Source organism: Hoplias malabaricus, chromosome 9, assembly GCF_029633855.1.
Source record: "Hoplias malabaricus isolate fHopMal1 chromosome 9, fHopMal1.hap1, whole genome shotgun sequence".
In the NCBI taxonomy this organism is placed as follows: domain Eukaryota; kingdom Metazoa; phylum Chordata; class Actinopteri; order Characiformes; family Erythrinidae; genus Hoplias; species Hoplias malabaricus.
In genome coordinates this window covers 17,394,256-17,416,073 of record NC_089808.1, presented here as the reverse complement: position 1 = coordinate 17,416,073, position 21,818 = coordinate 17,394,256, and positions in this window count along the sequence as shown.

The following is a 21,818-nucleotide window of genomic DNA, read 5'->3' as shown; positions in this document are numbered from 1 at the left end:
TACATGTTTTAAACTAACTCAATGAGCTTTTTACTGTACAGGTTGTTGGTCGAGTCAATGCACAAATAAAGCAGCTGAGAAAGGGACTGAAAGAGACAGGTATTTGGCCTCTCATTACTTGCAGGCAAGATGTGGTGCCCCTACTGTTTCCCAGAGAGTCAGATGTTGAACTGACATCTCAGGTGAGTCAACAGATAATGGACTAAATAAGACAGCTGGTCTTTAAAAATATTTGTGTATATGTTAAGTCGATACTTAATACATAAATAGTTGAACATGTATTTTCACTGAAACAGATGGTACTACATTGGATTCAGTGGTTTTATGCAAAAAATCGTGACAGTGAAGACAGTGACGATGACATGAAGACAGAGACGCTTTTTTTTTTTTTTTTTTTTTTTTTTTTTTACAAGGTTTTTTAGAACCTTTGTTGAAGAAGGTATTCTTTTGGGGAGAAAATTGAGTATTCTGAAGTGGTAATGTTTTGCCTAATATATTGATGTGATTTTTTTTTTTTTTCTCTCCACCTGCAGCATCTTCAGACACTTTACGGCAACTCATGAGGTTCTGGACTGGTTGGGAAGTGCCATGCCATACCTTCAAACTGGAAGTAGTGCAGTCCACTGGATTTAATCACTTACCCAGCTCCTCCACCTGCTATGAGCGCTTATACCTGCCAAACCATTATACCACTTACTCAGGTCTAAAGACATACATGCTGGCATGTCTGCAGTCTGTGGAGAGTGGCTTTGGTTTAGTGTGAATGGATCTACACCAAACTTTTTTTAAATTATTTCTTCTGTTAGTTTGGTAGTGGTAAAGATCTATTAATTCTCCTAAACCATTAATTTGGTCTCATCTACTTTATACCCGCCTAATTAACTTCATGTCCTTATTGTTAAAATAAAGAAGTTCTAGAAGGACATTACACCTCTGATGGCAAACAAAGCCATAATCAGCCAGCAGTTTTGTTCAGCCCAATGGATAGTTTTTCAGTTGCTTCCACCATTATTATTATTTGAAACACAGACTGTAAATTGTGTAAATGGAAGGACTTAATGTTGCTAAATGAATTTTTAATTGAACATAAATTTTGCTAAAGCTTACCTTCTAAGGCAAACTGCATACAAACACAAGAGTAATCATATTGCTTTAATAAAACCGGTTTTATGCAAATGTTTGTACATCTCTAGTTATGTTAAAAGGTTTATTGATTTGAAAAGAAGATTTTATTGATTGTTATTGAATGAAAACATGTTAACAACCTCTACAGGGAAAAACCCTCTTCATGCCTAAATGCAGTTGCGTCAAATGCTACAAAAACAAGGCAACATATCTAACTTACCTCAAGCAAACTTTCCACATACTGAACTGTGTTCAAGGAAATGTCCATGCCATTAGACTCTGAGGGTCGCAGAGGGTCAATATTTCTCTGTTGCTCTGTTTGTTGAAGAGTTAGTGGGCAATCAAGCTGTTGTAAATTTACTCCAGTATCCTAATTGTTAACATATCGACTGTCCTCTCAGTCTATGTTGGGAAAGTTAATCACTTGAAAAAAATAAATCTATTAAAAGTTCGGTTATTGTACACAAATTATCATGCATCTTTTGTGCACCAAAAAAGTATCAGTTTAAAGTAAATGTGATATTTTAGTTCAGTTGCTACAGTACCTCAGGGTTAGCAATTTGACCAACTTCCCACAGTTGGTTTGGTGGATATTAGGTATATATCATTGGGCTCAAGGCGGGAATACACCCTGGAGGGGGAGTATATATATATATATATATATATATATATATATATATATATATATATATATATATATATATTAGTGGCGGATGCTGGTCTTTCAAGGAGGGGAAGCTCAATTTCGGCTTACATCATAAAATGTGTCAGTTTATTTATACGTAAATTCTACGTGTCGTACCAAGTCTTTTCCAGGGACTTGACTAGTGTCCTCTCAATGGCCAGCAGAGCTAGGCTGCTTAAACGGCCTTGGCCCATGTGAAGTGTGTCCGCCTGTGAGTGCTTTGTGACTGTGGAGGGGCTCAGCAGCACCCGCTGGACAGAAACTGCGATAGAAGTCAGAAAGAGTGATAGAAGTCAGTCTCCAAACACAATCAGCTACAAAGAAACCCACCAGAAATAGAAGCTCGATTTGTCGCTTGTCATTTTTAACAAAGAAAATGCCGCTAAGAGGTTTAAGAAAATCTCCGGTTCAACTCAGAACAGAATGAAAATATAATGCTTCCACGGAAAAAGGATCGCTGATTCGCTCATTCCGCTGTCAATCAGAATGGGATTCAACCTCAGACGGATCATCCAATCATCAGGCAGAAGCTGAGCGTCCGGGCCAGCCGAGGCCAGCCCACTGCCCCATAGACCCCCAGAGACGCTGAGCGTCCGATGGGCGGGACAAAGCCTAGCATTTATCCAATGACTCGTCTTGTTTCGCTGCACTTCGCTGCTTCGCTATTGAACTCTGTGGACGCTCAGCGTCCTCACTGTTTAAAGCACTGCGGGAATGATTGAGAAGAAAGCCGTGTCTTTACCAGTGATAAGAAGCTGATTCTGAACAAAAGTGGAGCGCGTTGTAGTGCATATTTATTCAATGACATGTACACACAACAGTATATATTTGATCACTTATTTTTTGACATTTTAGGGGAAGCTGAGCTTCCCTTGCAGTCTTAGAGCAATCGCCTCTTTTATTTATTTATATATATATATGTATGTATATGTGTATATATATATGTGTGTATATATATATATATATATATATATATATATATATATATATATATATATATATATATATATATATAAACACAGATGTTCAAGGAGCTAATAATTAACCAAGTCATTTTAGTCACAACCAATCTGTTCTGGCTTAGAAAATATTGCTGTAACATCTTAAACTATTAAGGATAACAATTTTTACCAGAGTGGATATCCAAATTCCTCAACAGCCTGGCTGAAGAAAGCCAACATGGTGTGTGAGCAGTTGTTATCAGCAGTTATAATATAATCATATATGTACATTGTACACAGACAAGTTCCTATTTATTCTAAACACTAAAAATTAAAGCAGAAAGCCAATTAATTTAAATTAATTCTAATTACATGGGGAAGTACGAATCACTCCTAATCTAGTAATTGATTTAAAACAGAATGGCTGATGGAGTAAAGATTGAGATACTGGCAAATGTTTTGCTCACCTTGCATGAAAGGCCATCAATACCAGCAAAAATGACTATATTATACCCGTTTATATTAATAAAAAAAAGTTTCAGTGGTAGACACTCAACTTCAATTAAAATTTAAATTCCTAATCGTTCACAAGAAAACCATATTTCAGAAAATTACTATTTGCCTGGAACAAATGTTATTATGCATTTTTTCAAGCATATGCAAATTAATTAGACTTCCTGATGAGTTTATGGTTTGTATCTATGTGTACTAGATACTTGGGGTAAGTGCATCTCTGCAATCAGTGTAGATACTGTACAGTCCCCTGGTGGAAAGGTTGTTTTCAGGCATTCGTCTGAACAGAGTAGCATGGGACACTCCCAACAGACTTGTAATTGTGGTCACAGGCAGTCCAATTTGAAGAAGATGCGCAAGGTGATCGGTAGAAATTATTATCTGAGGCCGCCCACTCTTGCTTCTTCTTTCAACTTGAACCACTGGATATATGTCTTGGTTTTCTGTACAGCTCTGGATTGTGTTGTGCAGCACTGTTAACTTGTCTTTAATATCCTGGGACAATGGAACATTCTGTAACACAATATTAGGGAAAACAATTTCTTGCCTACATACAAACTCCAGATGCTGGAGTTGCTGCAAAGCATGTGTCACCCGGTCATGTAATCTCTCCAGGATGTATTGTTTTAACAGTCCCTAAAAATGGAAAAAAAAAACCCACAAAATTTGTACATTTACTAGTACCGTGCAATATATTTAAACATCAGTAAAATACAGCTAAACAAAGAGTAACAGCATTTCCTACTGAAAAAATAATGCTTTTGCATGTAGCTGGTTTGAGATGGTTTCAACGTAGCCTAGTCTTTTGTGGTCAAGGTGGAAAAGAAGCTGGTCATACAGCTGAAACATGTTAAAACATATGGTGGTCAACTATTAACTAACAAATTTAACCAGAATCTAAGATTAAATTGGTTAATAGCATAAGAACTATGTGTTTTAGTTTGATGGTTTATCTTTTCTATTGTCTTGGTCATGTTGCATGATGAATCTAGTCAATTTATCATGATGATAGACCAGTTAACCATGAAAATGGATCAAAAATATACCCTATGCTGGTTAGTAAATTGGCTCAACCTAACCAGCTTTACCATTTTAGATGACCATGTTGTATTTTTCAGCAGGGCCAGCGTCAGTATTTGTACTTGGGTCCATAGTTATTAAAATTCTCAGAGATATAAGAGAGCAGACAAGTATCCACAAAGCAGGATTTATCAGGCAGAAAATTTTAACCCAAATGTGAGGATTGCAATAGGAACCTGTCCACCAACTATTCTTTTCAACTTTTCCCATTGGACAGGTTTGACTTTGAGGCTAAGTTCCTGGCTAAACTCAGAAATACTGCTTTGTTAAATGCTCCACTGATCTAGGATCAGGGTCCTCACCTATTTAACATTATTTAACTGGCTACTCAATAGACTACTACTGTAGCTAAGGTTAGCCATTGTTTGTTTCCCCATTACCAAACACGTCTCAATCAACACTCAACAACTTAAAATGTAGCTGACTTTTGCTAATTAGAAATTTGCTAATGAAATGGATTCATTTTCTTGTCAAATTTACTTTTCTTAGCGTATGGTCCTAACTTCTAACAATCCATTTGCAAGATAAATCATGCAAATTTATGGACAAATAGCAAATTCTATGTACTTACCCATCCGAATTGATGGTTCATTTCACTAACATCCAATCCAGTTAAGAGCTGCTACGTAAAGTCTGTCAAAACAGCAGTGCCACCTAGCGGTTGCTTTTTCGCCTGGTCACATTTGTGGTTCAGGCTGCATTTGTATTTGGTGAAATGCGAAAGAAACGTCTCAAAATCCAAAAACCCGCAAGAGCAAATGAACAAATGCATGTCATGGAAAACAATCAAGTGACTCGATTCACAAATGCAGATTCAACAATTTACAAATACATTTTAAATTCAAGACTTCGACTTTTATTCGACAAATTTCACAAACATCTGGGATTTTGTTTTTCTAGAGCTTACCTAGAATTTCGAGAAGCGTTTCTTTCACAAACTAGTCCCACCCCGCCCCTACTTCGTTTGGTTCGCTTGAGTGAAAAGGGGGAGTGGTGAAGTAGCCTAAAATCTTCGGATTGCACAGTCTGACTGTAGAGCTATTGGTTATTGGTTGATAACCTTCTAAGTAAACATTTAATTGGTCAGTCTGCATATCAGTAGTCCTTGTTTACGTCAGGCTAAGCTTGTGTACCTACCCTCATCTGAAACAGCTATGCCGAAACGTAAATGTAAGTTCTCGGATGAATTAAAAAAGAAATTCTCATGTCTTCCCATGTGTAGCTAATAAAGGTAGGTTCAGCTAAGCATACTGAGTATGCTACTGAGCATACTACGCAGTATTGAAGAATGTTCACTGTTTAAACATATGCTCTGTGTCTGTGCTCCACAGAGAGAAATGTTTAGGATAAGCTGTCAGTGAGGGTAGGAGACTATAAATTTTACCCCTTCCTTAGTACATGCAAATGTAAACCAACCTCTACGTTCACCATATTTGGAAAGGAGAGAGAACCATATAGATCGGGAGATCTAGCCAGGAGGGGAGAGGGAGAATTTGAGCGCTGAATTGAACACTCCTCTCACGGGATCCTTAAGAACCCGTAAGACACTGTTTCTGTAAATAAAGATGTATTTACACCTTTAACCCTGTCTGCAGAGATTCTTTTCCATCACCTGTCTTCACAACACAGCAAAGTTAACAACAAAGATGGCGACGAGGATGGGATGCTGAGTTGTGGCCTTCCTGCTTCAGACGGCTCCTGCAATCGAACTCCTGCTTAAAGCCGGCAAATAGAAGGTGAGATTTTCACAAATTTGAGCGCTGGTTGGGTGTTTGGGCTGTCTGATGCAGAAAGAGTTGCACCGAGATAGACTCATTAGTGTATGCAGTGTTGTGTTGATGATGGTGTTGGATAAAGTTTCTCTGTTCTAAATTTTTAACTATAGTAATAGAAAAATAGAAATGAAGGAAATAAAAGGGAACAATGAAGTAAAAGTAAAAAGGAACAGATGTAATGGAAAAAGAAAAGGAAAGGAAAAGTATAATTGTAGAATAGCTTAATTAGTAACGATGAGGTGAGCTGATGATGACATGCGAGTTTGGGTAAACAGGGCTGTTTTTTTGCTTAAAACTGTAAGACATGAATCACAGTCATTGCGTGAAAGTAAGCTTTGAGTTATTGTGGAATTGGATTATATTGAAATAGAAGCCCTGGGCCCAGAGGCATTTGGTTAAAATTTATATAAGGTTAAAACCAAAGGACTATAAGGAATATAAGAAGAATATAAGGGAAATAGAAAAAGAGAAATAATAACAGGAAAATGGAATAAAAGGAAAAGTGAGTGAGCTTAGTGAGTTAAGAAAAGAGGAGTGTCTTGCTGTGTGTGTGTGTGTGTGTGTGTGTGTGTGTGTGTGTGTCAGTGTGAGTGTGTCTCTCACCCCTCCCTTTCCCATCCTATATCTTTGCCCCTCAGTCTGTAACTGTATGTGTATGGTCAGCTGAAAGAGGTATGTTTGGGAGTACTTGGTGCAGGCGGTGGAATGATCACCCCCTCCCTTCTTTGGTTCCTCATGAGTGTGTGGGTAGAGCTGGTCTCTCCCTTGGAGCCATACATTTTCTGTGGGTGTGTTTAGAGAAAGTGGGGAAATGTGATGAAGAATGAGAGATTTAGAAATTAATAGGGAAAGAAATTTATAATGGTAAAGCTTTGTTCAAGGACAGGTAGTGTAAAATAATTTTATGAACCTCAAAGAATTGAGGGGTTTATTTATACTGAAAATGAGCCTTGAACAGAAGACGTTTTTAAATTGTAAAATAAAAAGTAAAATTAGATGAGCTTTCTGGGAGACCGTAAATTAAGAAAACAATAGACAATGAGGTCCAGAAAGACGTTTTTAGATGCTGAGAATAGGAAAAAGGAGAGCGAGGTGTTAAAGCTGAGTAATTAATAGGGCACATTGGGGAAACTGTAAGGTTTAATCATGGGAATTAATGGTAAATTAGTATTGGAGAAAAGGAGAGAATTTTATATCTCCATATGTTGGCTTTTATCGGGAGAAAAAAGAGATTATGGGTTTAAGTTCCTCTCAATTTCGCTGAAGCTTTGAGATCTTATACTTTGTTTGGGGGTCTCCTCTAACAAGTGTGTAAGGCCTAAGCTCCACTCTTGAAAAAGAGAGAGATGGCAGGACGTATTGGACGTACTGATAAAAGCCATGGTGGCGCAGCAGGTAGTGTCACACAGCGCCAGGGGCCTGGAGGTTGTGGGTTCGATTACCGCTCGATTACCAGTGTGTTGTCCGCGTGGGTTTCCTCCAGGTGCTCCGGTTTCCTCCAACAGTCCAAAAACACATGTTGGCGGTGGAAAAAGATTGGCGACTCAAAAAGTGTCCATAGGTGTGAGTGAATGTGTGTGTGTGTGTGTATGTCTGTGTTGCCCTGTGAAGGACTGGAGCCCCCTCCTGCCTCGTATTCCTGCCTTGTGCCCAATGATTCCAGGTAGGCTCTGGACCCACTGCGACCCTGAATTGAATAAGCGGTTACAGATAATGAATGAATGATTTGATTTAAATAGAAACTAATAGTTATTTGGGCAAATTAATATATAGATAGTATGTATATAGATGTATGAAAATATTGATGTATATTGCTGTGCAGGGGTTTGGAGCTCCTGAGAATGGGTGCGCTTGAACTGAGTTTTTCTATGGGTGTGGTGCTTGTGTTATGCTTGTGATCTAAAATAAAAGGGAAATAGAGGATAAATTTAACATAGTTGGTGAGAGTGAATTGGTGGAGCAGTAATTTGTTTAGGTTCTCTCTGAATGCAATAGTTTGATGAAATTGAGACACATTGTATGGGGTAATTGTTTTTGGCCAGTGGAACTGAGGGATGGCCTTATATGGAGAGAGCTGCCACAAGATGAAATTTGGATTGAATTAATAAAGTGTGTTGGAATGGTGTTGTTTGGTTGGATGTTGAGCATTAATGTTGCTCATTTGGGTTTAATAAATTAACAATTGTTGTTCAGAAAAAGGGGTTGAATCTTATAGTCTCTGGTGTTTAGATCACTGTGAAGTACTGTTACTTTATATAAACAATTAATTAGCTGCCAACTGATAAATGTAAAAGTACTGCCAATGTGTGAATATTGGAAAACTCTGAGTGTTTGACAGTGGTGCTTTCTGGGGTTTAAACATACCACTGCAATGTTTTTATATATTAAAATTACAACATAGTACATCAATTTTATCTTAGTATATAAGTTTTAAGAACCAAGATGCAGGGTTGAAAATTTACTTTCAAGTGGTCATAAAATAAGGGCGGCACGGTGATGCAGCAGGTAGTGTCGCAGTCACACAGCTCCAGGGACCTGGAGGTTGTGGGTTCGATTCCCGCTCTGGGTGACTGTCTGTGAGGAGTTGGTGTGTTCTCCCCGTGCCCGCGTGGGTTTCCTCCGGGTGCTCCGGTTTCCTCCCACAGTCCAAAAACACACGTTGGTATGTGGATTGGTGACTCAAAAGTGTGAGTGAATGTCTGTGTGTGTCTGTGTTGCCCTGTGAAGTACTGGCGCCCCCTCCGGGGTGTGTTCCCGCCTTGCGCCCAGTGATTCCGGGTAGGCTCTGGACCCACCGCGACCCTGAATTGGATAAGCGGTTAGAGATAATGAATGAATGGTCATAAAATAGTATGTGACATGTTTATGTTTAACTGGGAAAGCAAACTCAACTCAACTTTATTTATAGAGCACTTTAAAAAACGCCAACAGCTGAAACAAAGTGCTGTACAAAAGATGTTTATAAAATAAAATAACCAATAAGGAAAAATAAATAACTTAAAACAAAACTAATAAAAACAAAACAAAGGTCTCATGCGGGGTTGAAAGCCAAGGAATAAAAATGGGTTTTAAGATAAGTTTTAAAAATCGAAAGTGAAGAAGCCTGCCTAATCTGTAATGGTGGGCTATTCCTCAGTTTTGGAATTGAAAAGGCTCTATCTCCTCTGAGCTTGCGCTTTGACCTCAGCACCTCCAGGAGCAGCAGATAAGATGACCTGAGGCACCGAGCAAGGATGTGGGGGTGTAGCAGCTCAGTGAGGTAAGATGGGGCCAGTCCATTTAATGATTTAAAAACAAATAAGAGAATCTTAAACTGTACTATAAAATCCACAGGCAACCAGTGGAGAGAGGCCAGAATGGGAGTTATATGTTCCCTCTTACACGAGCCCATTAAAAGTCGGGGAGCAGCATTTTGTACCAATTGGAGACGTCTGAGGGAGGACTGGCTGACTCCAAAATACAGTGCATTGCAGTAATCCAGCCGGGATGTGATGAAGGCATGGATTACTGTTTAAAAGTGCTCATGTGTGAGTAATGGCTTCACCTTTGCCAGCTGCCTCAGGTGGAAAAACCTGGACTTAACTACTGTGCCTATTTGGCGGTCCAATTTAAAATCACTGTCCATCTTAAAACACAAATTTAAGATAGTTGGCTTCACATACAAAGTCAAGGGGCCCAAATAAACTGGAGGGGCTTCACAGGGACCACTGGGACCAAACACCATCACTTCTGTTTTGTTTTCATTAAAATGTAAAAAATGTAAAGCCATCCAGTCTTTAATGTCACTGAGACATAACAAAAGTGGTTTAATTGAGAAAGCATCTTCCTTCTTCAAAGGGACATATAGAATCGCATGGTCCCCAGAATCATTTATCCAGGAGAATGTGATTAAAAACCCTGAACAACGCTGACTTTGTACTATGCAAGGTTTTAAAACCAGACTGAAAAACCTCCAGAATATTATGCTCATCCAAAAATAATTTCAGTTGAGCATAAACAACTTTCTCCAAGATCTTTGAAATAAAAGGCAGCTTGGAAATAGGCCTATAATTAGCCAATACTGTATGGTCGAGGCCAGGTTTCTTGAGCAAGGGTTGTACTACAGCATGTTTAAAACTCACAGGATCAACACCAGAAGTAAGGCTGCTGCTAATAATGGCCAGAACCTGCTGCCCTATACTATGAAAAATGTCTTTTAGAAAGTGAGGAAGCAAAACATCTGAGATGTTCTGAGAAGCAGAACCTGAGGGCTTTAAATGGCCCACCACATCCTCCAAGTGCGACAGAGTCACCGGCTCGAATCTATCAAACACAGCCAAGCAAGGGGCAGAGTCAGAGGGGTCAACAGCAGGAGCTGTGATAAGAGCTCTTGCAGTAACAAACTTATCAATAAAAAAGTGCAGATTCAAAAGTGGAGATGCTTCCAAACAGACAGGCTGAGGGGCCTTAAGAACAGAGTCAATGGTTTTAAATAACAGACGTGGAGTATGACAATTTGCCATAATAATATTTGACAAGTGTTCTCTCTTAACCTCTTTGATGGTGTTCTGGTAAGAACGCCAGCAGTCTTTTAACATTTGACATGAAACCTGCAGCTTATCCTTTTTCCATCGGCGTTCAGCTCTGCAACACTTCTGCTTTGCTGCATGCGCTCGGTCATTGAACCAGGGCTCAGGTTTAACTTTGGGCTGTTTAGTTCTTAATGGAGCCACTGAGTCCAGTATGGTTTGGCAGGAGGAGTGAAACCATGAGCTGAGGTCCTCCGTATTAACAGAGTCTGAGTCAGGAGGAGAACAAAGCTGGTCGAAAGCACAGGTGAATTGACTGGCAGTGAAAGAGTTAAAACTCTGACCAAGCCGAGCAGGAGCGCAAGGTTTAAAAGCAGCACAGGATAAAGCAATATCAAATAAAATAGGCATATGATCAGAAAACCCACTATCATAGATCTCTAAATTTAACACAGACAACCCATAAGACAGAACAAGGTCTAAGGTATGTCCATGTTCATGTGTGGGCCCGGACACATACTGCACTAAATTAAAAGAGTCAATGATGTTTACAGAGTCCTTCACCAGCGGGTTATCTGGACAGCACACCTGAATGTTAAAGTCCCCGACGATAAGGATGTGATCATAGTTTGGCATGTGTCCTGCCAGAAAATCAGAAAAGTCATTTATGAAATCCTTATTGTATTTAGGGGGTCGATAGATGACAGCACACAGCACCGGGTCAGAGCGGCCCACCTTAAATAAAGTGACTTCAAAACTGGAAAATGAGGGTGATACAGCACGCTGTTTACATTTAAAATTATTTTTAAAGACAGTCGCCGTTCCTCCTCCCCGGCCTGACATCTGCGGCGTATTAAAATAACCACAGCCAGCTGGCAGAAGTTCAACGAGAGCACCGTACTCACCAGCACCAATTCAAGTCTCTGTCACAAAAAGAAAATCCAGGCATTGGGAAGAGAAGTCCCTCAGGATAAAAGTTTTATTTGCCAGTGATCTGGCGTTCACAAGGCCAATCCTGGCAGGAGCTGAGGCCTGTACTTTAGTCAAATTAGGAGTACGAAGCGACGTCCTCAGGTTGCAGGGATTCACCCCACGCACGCGGAGCCGGGAAAAGCAGGGGCAGCAGGGACGGGATTCCTCATCCAGGCCGATGACAGGTACCAGGGAGATGCCGATGAGCTCCAGGAAACGCCAGGACACAACGAATTGAGAGGATAATCCACCTCGTGGCCGGGAACTGGATGACGATTGTGAGAGGCAGACCTTTAGTTTCACTAGCCGACCGCCACGTTTACCGCGGTGGTGGCGATGCTTTCGCCGAGTTGTTTGGGCCGAGGCCCGGTACAGGTGAATCGGAATACCCGATAGGTGCGGGGGCAGAGGATTCTGTCCACTGTGATTAAAAACACCTACATCACTGATATTATATCTAAGATCCAGGAGAAATTGGCGATCATACACCAGTAGAGACTTCATATGTTAAGTGCCAAAGCTTAGCAACACTAACAACACAAGGCAAAGTGAGAGTAACAGATGTGCCAACCTCCCGAGGTCTAAAGTGATTGATGGCAAAAACTAAGTCCATCCTCAATACAGCTTGCTTTTAACATCTGGTTTTGCCATCAATCACTTTAGACCTCGGGGGGTTGAGAAAAAGGTCATTCAGGCCTTAAGCCAATGAAGAGATTTGTTGGAGGTGTTTACAATATCGAATGAAGGATAAAAATGTTATGAATGAATTAAATGTTGGTAAATAAAATACAAATAATTATACTGAATGTTTATTTACCAAAAAGTAAGCTGAATGTATTAAATTCCTATTTGTCTGTTTCTCTTATCCTGTGGGTGTGTGTGTGTGTGTGAGTCTGTTTCTCTTATCCCATGGGGGTGCGTGAGACGAGGAGACGAGGAGCTGGCCGAAAAAAGGGGGTTGAAGTTGAAGTTACCCAGAGCAGACTTCACAAAGGCCAGTCATTTTATCCACAAACTTCTTCCACAAACACCTGCATTGATACATTTAGATTAATTCATTAATTGGTCTCATTATTAAAAAGTAATAATTAGAAATTCATTGATTTGTTTATCTATTTGCATTTAGTCCATTATTTGTGCTACAGTTCATGACATAGACTTTTTCAAAGAAAGCTTAGCAACAGGTTGTTTTTTAAGAAAATACTTTGATTATAATTCCATTAAGAGTTAACAATGAGGTTTATGAAGAAAAATTATTATTTGGAAAGGGGTTTCTGATTTAAGCTTTGCTGTAGGTGTAATGGGGTTACAAATATTTAGTGGTAATTATATGTAGAAGTGCTTATTGAGCCTTATATAAGTTTGTATATTCTTTAATTACAAGGTAGTTATTGAATGTTTAATATAATCTAAGATTGTGGTGCACTTAGTAGTTATATTGCTTAGTAAAGGGGATTTAGTGGTGTGAATTGTATTGCATATTAAGGTTTGATTTCTCTGAAGTTGGCAAATTCAATTGGGGCTTAATTTTTATTGATTGTGGTAATATAGTGGCCTATAAACAGAGGAAAAAGGGAGAGAAATAATTAAAAAAGTGTAAGTTGGGAACATATTTAGTCATTATTATGCCAAAGATGGGCACTAATGTTTCAAAAGGGGTGACTCCTGTTGATATAGTTAAGAAAAATAATCCTTTAATAAAAGGCATTGCAAAAATATCAGAAAAATTTTATAAGCGATGGCGTGACATAGACCAACCATGGCCAGTAGAGGGGACACTTAACCCAGATGTAATTAAAACAATGGAGGTACTTGTATCAGCATATAAAGCAGGACAGAAGAAAGGGCATCAAGGAGAAAAGTGAAAGGAAAAAAGAGAAATAGAGCTTGGCATTCTCCAGTTATTTGAACAAGAGAGTCAGAAACTGATAAAGGTGGCAAAGGAAAAGAGGGAGAAAGGTGCAGAAGCAATAAATCAGCGTACAAAGGCAATAGAAAAACAAATGGCAGAAGTTAATGTGTCTTTTTCACATGTGGACTCAGTTAAGACACCACCACCTTATGAGAAGGAAGTGAAAACTGAAAAAGTCTACCCTCAGCTCCAATGATCAGTCAAGGAGGAAGTTATCCCATTGAAGATGAAGATGAATGCATCATTGAAACACGACAAGCAGAGACAACAATAAAACCGTATCCGAGTTCCAAAAGCAAGAAGAAAACTCGACGTCTGCAGAATAGAGGTGAACTGAGAATGAGAAGGAGTATTGGAGCATTGGAGATGAGGATCTGAGTGACCAGGAGGAGGCCATGGGTGGATACGACCCAGCCATCAGACGAATGCTTGCTAAAGCAGAAAAAAGAGATGTGAGTAGAAGGAAAGAGGACTCAAGAGATGGAAGTTCTGATGAAACAGAGAATAAAGAAAGTGATGATGGATGGAAGAGTAAGGGATCTTTCTCTAAAAGAGTATTCTTTCCTGCAACATCTAGCACAAAAGGAGAAGCTCACTGGAGACACAACTGAAAGAGTTGCAGACATATGAGGAGGAACTGAAAAATGAAGGAACTAAAAAATCTCAAAGACAATACGCATTGCGTCCAAGATAAGGGAAGACACTTGAAAAGATGTGTCCAGTGATAGTCTGTGGATGGAATTTGGAATAGAAACCGGATTCCAAAAAAGTTGGGACACTAAACAAATTGTGAATAAAAACTGAATGCAATGATGTGGAGGTGCCAACATCTAATATTTTATTCAGAATAGAACACAAATCACAGATCAAAAGTTTAAACTGAGAAAATGTATCATTTTAAGGGAAAATGTGTTGTTTCAAAATTTCATGGCGTCAACAAATCCCAAAAAAGTTGGTACAAGGCCATTTTTTACCAGTGTGTGGCATCCCCCCTTCTTCTTACAACACTCAACAGACGTCTGGGGACAAAGGACACCAGTTTCTCAAGTTTAGAATTAGGAATGCTCTCCCATTCATGTCTAATACAGGCCTCTAACTGTTCAATCGTCTTGGGCCTTCTTTGTTGCACCTTCCTCTTTATGATGCACCAAATGTTCTCTATAAGTGGAAGATCTAGACTGCAGGCTGGCCATTTCAGTACCTGGATCCTTCTCCTACGTAGCCATGATGTTGTGATTGCTGCAGAATGTGGTCTGGCATTATCTTGTTGAAAAATGCAGGGTCTTCCCTGAAAGAGATGACGTCTAGATGGGCGCATATGTTGTTTTAGAACCTGAACATAGTTCTCTGCATTAATGGTGCCTTTCCAGACATGCAAGCTGCCCATGCCACAAGCACTCATGCAACCCCATACCATCAGTGATGCAGGCTTCTGAACAGAGCGTTGATAACAACTTGGGTTATACTTGTCCTCTCTGGTCCGGATGACATAGCGTCCCAGTGTTCCATAAAGAATTTCAAATCGTGAGTCATCTGAACACAGAACAGTCTTCCATTTTGCCACACTCCATTTTAAAAGACCCCTAGCCCAGTGCAAACGTCTGAGCTTGTGGAGCTTGCTTAGAAATGGCTTCCTCTTTGCACTGTAGAGTTTCAGCTGTCAATGGCGGATGGCACGGTGGATTGTGTTCACTGACAATGCTTTCTGGAAGTATTCCTGAGCCCATTGTGTTATTTCCTTGACAGTGGCATTCCTGTTTGAGGTGCAGTGACGTTTAAGGGACCGGAGATCACGAGCATCCAGTAGAGTTTTACGGCCTTGACCCACAGCAATTGTTCCAGATTCTCTGAATCTTTTGATGATGTTATACACGGTTGATGATGATAACTTAAAAGTCTTTGCTATTTTATGCTGGGTAACACCATTCTGGTATTGCTGCACTATCTTTCTGCGCAACAATGGTGGAATTGGTGATCCTCTTACCATCTTGGCTTCAGAGAGACACTGACACTCTGAGAAGCTCTTTTTATACCCAGTCATGTTGTCAATTGACCTAATTAGTGTTAATTGGTCTTCCAGCTGTTCGTTATATGCTCAATTTCCTTTTTCCAGCCACTTATTGCTACTTGTCCCAACTTTTTTGGGATTTGTTGACACTGTGAAATTTTGAATCAACATATTTTTCCTTTAAAATGTTACATTTACTCAGATTAAACTTTTGATCTGTCATCTATGTTTTATTACGAATAAAATATTGACATTTGCTATCTCCACATCACTGCATTCAGTTTTTATTCACAATTTGTTTAGTGTCCCAACTTTTTTGGAATCTGGTTTGTACAAGCCTTGGCAAAATACAGATATGTCAGATATCATGGAAAAGTTGCCTACTTTGCAAGAGGGAGCACATCCTTGGATTTCAAAATTGGAAGAGCTTCTGGTGGGATCGCAGCCTGCAATAGGTGACATGAGAAGACTTTTAGCAAATCTCCTGGGATTTTCAGCCGTGGAAGAAATTCTACAGAAAGTGGGCCTAGATCGATATGTAAGAACTGCTGTTAATGATCCAGAGCTGTTTTCTGCAATCAGAGGTCGAATGTGGAGAGCATTGAAAGATACATTTCCCACCAATGTTCATCCAGACAATATCTTGATTGAGCCTTTGGGAGAAGAAGTAAACCCAAGAGCCTATGTGTCAAGAGTCCATCGGGTATGGAGAAATGTCACAGGAAATGACCCAGACTTAAATCAGATGGAGCAGTCAATTTTGCGAGCCAAATTACAGAAGGGACTACCCTTACCAGTGAGAAGTAAACTGGCAGAAGTAGTGGGTCACGGAAGCATGGCAAAGACTGTCTATACAGATCACATAGCCCATCAAGTGGAGCTATATAGAAAGAAGGAACATGATCAGAAAATACAGGATGAAGAGACCCTCAGAAAGCTGAACCAAATACAACTGGTGAATAACAAGAAAACAGAAAAGAAGCAAGCTGCAGTCATACAAAATCAGCCTCCTAATCAGCCAGGACCACATCTGGATCAGACTCAACCTCAAGTGAACCAGTAAACATTTTGATGTTCCAGTGACTCCCTGGCCACAGCCAGTATTTGGTCAGGCAAGACTTGGAGAGCAAGAGGTCCAGGAAATATAGGAAGAGGAAGACCAGGAAGATTCAGTCTGAACTTTTAGCAGCCTCCTGAAGTGTGCTACAATTGTGGACAGTTTGGTCATTTTGCTCGTGAGTGCAACAGGCCAGGAGGAAACTTCAGGGGATATTTTAGAGGAGGATTCAGAGGACAACCAAGATCAATCAAGGGACCTGTGAACCCTTATAGGGGCCCAGAACCAGGATTCTATGGATGCCCGGAGAACTCGTGTGGGAGGTATCAGCTGGTAATAGGGCCGGAGAGAGATCCAACAATAGAGGTGAAAATAAATAATCGACCATTGACAATGATGGAAGATAGTGGAGCTGCTTTCACCTGTATTCGGCCTGAAGATGCTATACACCTCCCCAGATCTGGTCAGATGATTCGGACAGTCGGGTTTGAGTAAAACAGCTGATTCCTCTCACAGAACAAATTGAGCTCTGCTATAAACATCTGAAGACTACAATACCCATATTGGTATGAGAACATACACAATTGCACTTTTGGGAAGAGATGCTTTGTGCCGACTGAACTGTTCAATAAAATGCACACTAGATGGCTGCCTGGTGGAGGTGCCGAGTGAAGTGATTGATCAATTGATGATGAAAACGGAGACTGAAGCTTCTTCAGTATTTTGGATTGGAAATCTTAGCGAAGAATTCTTTGAATCAGCCAAGCTGTGGGAGAAGTTTATTGTAGCAAACATGCCTGATGCAAAGACTCCAGAGTATCAATTTCATTGTACACTGAAATACTTTAAGAATGCTGAACAATCAGATGCAGAACAATGGTTGAGTCATCAACCAAAGCAAGTTGAATTACACTCATGTTGCATAATTTTGGGACCACAAGGAGCAGCTATGAAGATAGACAAAAAAGATTACTTGCATAAAGAGTTTGATATGGGAAAAAGTGTACCACATGTGACTTTGCTGATGTCTGAGGATTATGAGCAGAAACAAATAGGTGAAATGATGGCAGAAGAAGAAGTTGTCTTTAATCCCCTAAAAGAGAATCTTTTCATCTGGAGGAGTGAAGATCAGCGATTTATTAAGATTATGATTACTGCTCAAGGACAAGGACAGCCACAAGTCGTCAGGATGACACATGAATCACTTTGCAATGAGAAGCTGGATTCAAACTCTTTGAAAGAGGAAATGCTGCGATATGTTCCAAAATGTTTATGGTCACAACATAGCACTGACATTGGATTTGTGAAGTCAGCTCAACCAGTGAAAGTAGAACTCCGACCAGGAACAAAACCTCCATGGAAACCTCAGTATCCTTTGAATGAAGAAGCAATCAAAGGGATCGAACCACAAATTGAAGGTCTTGTGAAAGCAGATGTTCTGAAGATAACACAGAATCCGCAGAGTAATACACCTTTGTTGCCTGTGAAGAAGCCAGATAACTCTTATCGTTTAGTACATGATTTGAGAGCAGTAAATGAAGTAGTAGCAGACTTTCCAGCAGAAGTGCCAGATCCACATGTTTTGTTAGCCCAAATTTCACATTATTAGATTTATGTGGAGCATTTTTTAGTGTTCCACTAAGTATAGAAAGTCAGGGTTTATTTGGGTTTACATACAAGGGGCAATTCTATGAGTATAAGAGATTACCACAGGGATATAAACATAGTCTTCACATTTTCAATAAAGTATTGAAAGATGATCTAGTTGGGGTAGATCAGAAGTTAAAAAGTACTGTCATTCAATACATGGATGATATCCTTCTTAGTGCACCAGATGAGGAAACAGGTCATAAACTAAGTGTAAAAATGCACAAACTGTTGTCAAGTTTTTGTGTAGAGAAGTCATAAGCAGGTGGGGACTTCCAGATCGAATATCCTCAGACAATGGAAAAGAGTTTGTGGATAAAACAGTGAAATTAATTTAGCAAAAATTGGGAATTAAACAGCGTCTGGGAGCTGTGTACCATCCGCAAAATCAAGGGATTTGTGAAAAAATGAATGGTGTCTTGAAATATTGGATTGTTAAAATCTGTCAGCACACAGGTTTAAATTGGATAGCAGCACTTCCATTAGCATTAATGGTGTGTCGCTCAAGTGAGCTGCATGATTTACACATGACTCCTCATGAGTTGATGACAGGCAGACAAATGCCAACGCCATGTTTGCGTACAAGTGGGAAAGGTCCAAGTTTAGCCCTTTTAGAAGATGACATGCGAGCATATGTTTCATACTTAGCAAATTTAGATAAAAGAATATCCACATACGTTTCAGAAAAGCAAAGAAAAGAGGAGGAGCAGGAGACAAGGTGTTTGTAAAGGTATTTAGAAGAAAATGGTATAACGAATGCAGAGAAGGAACTTTTGAAGTTGTTCGTAGTACTGAAACAGCGGTTCAAGTTAAGGAGTCTCCAACGTGGTATCATTTATCTCACTGTGTTAAAGCAACAAGTGAAGAGAAGCTTTTCTCAAAGGGAGGAGAGGTTGCAGGTTCAGGAGAACCAAATGAACATGAGGGAGAACAGGTTGAAAATAACATGCAAGAAACAAACCAGAGTAAATCTCCTGAAGAAGAGGTTGTCCCTGGCTTGGATGATGCTGATGACTCTGTGTATATTTCTGACAATGCCAGACATGACACAGCAGATTATAAACAAGACAAAAAGTTTGGAGAAATTGAATTTCAATATGTCCCAGAAACAGCAGGTCCCATTCCAGAAAGCAGTAATTCCATTTCAAAACAGTTCAGAGACTTGGATCAAGAAAAGAGTCCAAGACCAGTTCGAAAAAAGGTTAGAACTAAACGGTATTAGAACTATATATATATATTACTTCCTATACAGGGAGTAATAGTCCTCCTAAGTGGAAAAATAGTCGAGGTGAAGAAGTGGTGTTAACAGGACCTGAAGTTGATCATTTGTCTCTTGACCAGAGAAAGTATCTTTTGTTTAATGCTTTTAATGCTTTTTGCATTCAAAGTTAGAGATGATTGTTCAATTCTTTTACGTAATATTACATGGGAAGATCAAGGGGAATACACTTGTACTTAAATTTGTGCCATTTCAAAATGTGTGGAGAGAAGGGTACATAACTCATACAGTGATAGTTATGATAAAGGACCCGAGTCCTAATGAAGTTTTTACATCTACTAAAAGAGTTCAGGACCAAACCACTATAGCAATGACTCTGAATGTTACTAAAGAACAAATTAAGCCAATTACTTTAGCTCCAGAAATAAGTAAAGGAAATAATGTAACAAATCAGATTACAACTTTAGATATGCCATTAAAGGAGATGAATATTACTACACTGCCAATGATAACTTCTGCTTCGGGTATATCTGAATCTATCACAACTGTTGAAAATGAAAAAATAACAAGATCACATAATGTTGTAATACTAACCCAGACTCCAGACGTAATGTCATTTCCATTGCAGAAGAAAGTAAACATAGCACAGGGACCAGAGTTAAATATAGAGCATGAAGTGAATATTAGGCAAGTGACTTTAGAAGCTAGAAACCCAATGGAAGACATTCATTCAAATGGTTTAGTAACCACTCAGAAAATCACTTAGAAGGGCAGAAAGAGTTTTTTGATTTTGACTGCACATCTGAAGAAATGACTGACCATTAACATGCATTACAGAAAAGAGAAGCAAAATGGAAAGCATATGGATTTGATTCTTCAGTGTTACAAATCACAGACCCATGGGCAGCTAGAAATTTATGGTTTCAGCAAATAACCCATTCCGTAAGAATGAGTAAGAAGTTGACTGGTCCATGTGTGGTGAAAGTTCCAACACCAAACACCTGGCCATCAATTTTAGAGACAGTACCAGAACCACTGCATGCTATGTGTCAATCTTATGCTTTATCATGGTTATTATATGGGGCGGCACGGTGGCGCAGCAGGTAGTGTCGCAGTCACACAGCTCCAGGGGCCTGGACGTTGTGGGTTCGATTCCAACTCCGGGTGACTGTCTGTGAGGAGTTGGTGTGTTCTCCCCGTGTCCGCGTGGGTTTCCTCCGGGTGCTCCGGTTTCCTCCCACAGTCCAAAAACACACGTTGCAGGTGGATTGGTGACTCGAAAGTGTCCGTAGGTGTGAGTGAATGTGTGTGTGTCTGTGTTGCCCTGTGAAGGACTGGTGCCCCCTCCAGGGTGTATTCCCGCCTTGCGCCCGATGATTCCAGGTAGGCTCTGGACCCCCCGCGACCCTAAATTGGATAAGCGGTTACAGATAATGGATGGATGGATGGTTATTATATCAGCTAAACTCTGAAGAAGATAGAATAATGGCTTTATCAGTGCATTTGTTTAGATTAAGTTGTACTTGGTTGATGAAGCTGCCATATGTGAATTTCCTTGATCAACATGAAAATATACTGACAGCACTGCCTGATGCGATGGAAGTAAAATCTGTGGAGACTAAAGACTGTTTTTGTTCCAATGATACTCACAATGGACAGGGGATGTTTATGGGAATATCTGATTTTGCTCGTTATATGATGAATTTTAAAGAGCCTAAACCTAAGTACGCTTTGTTTAAAGTGAGTTTTCATACACCAGATAGCAAACAGAGTAGAACATTAATGGTGCAGTATGACATTTTGCCAGTAAAAGTGACTATAGGAAATTTTAAGGATATTTGGTGGGTTTGTGGAGATAAAGCATACATATTTCTACCATATGGGTGGACAGGCTGTTGTTATATGGCAACATTAAAGCCATATAACTGGCTTTATACTCTCCAAAAAGGTGAAGCAACTGATGAAGGGATTTCTGAAGGTATTTCTGGGAGAAGAAAGAAAAGGCAAATGGCTCAGTTTCATAGTTTGGAAGCCTACCATTGGAGAATCAGTATAGGAGAAAAATGGGGTATAGGATTATTCCCATGGTATGGTGTGACATTTTTAGCAGATCATATAGATAATATTACGCACACTTTACAAGGGTTTGCTAATGAGACTACAAGAGGGTTTCAGTATTTGTCAAATACACAAAAAAGTCACAGATTAACATTGTTAAAACATGACATGGCTCTGAATTACATTTTAGCTAAGCAAGGGGGTTTATGTGTGGCTTTGAATCTAACAGGGGATGCCTGTTATACCTTGATTCTAGATAATTCTGATAATATGACTAGTGTTATAGAAGCATTGAAGCATATAAGGGAGGCGTTTGGT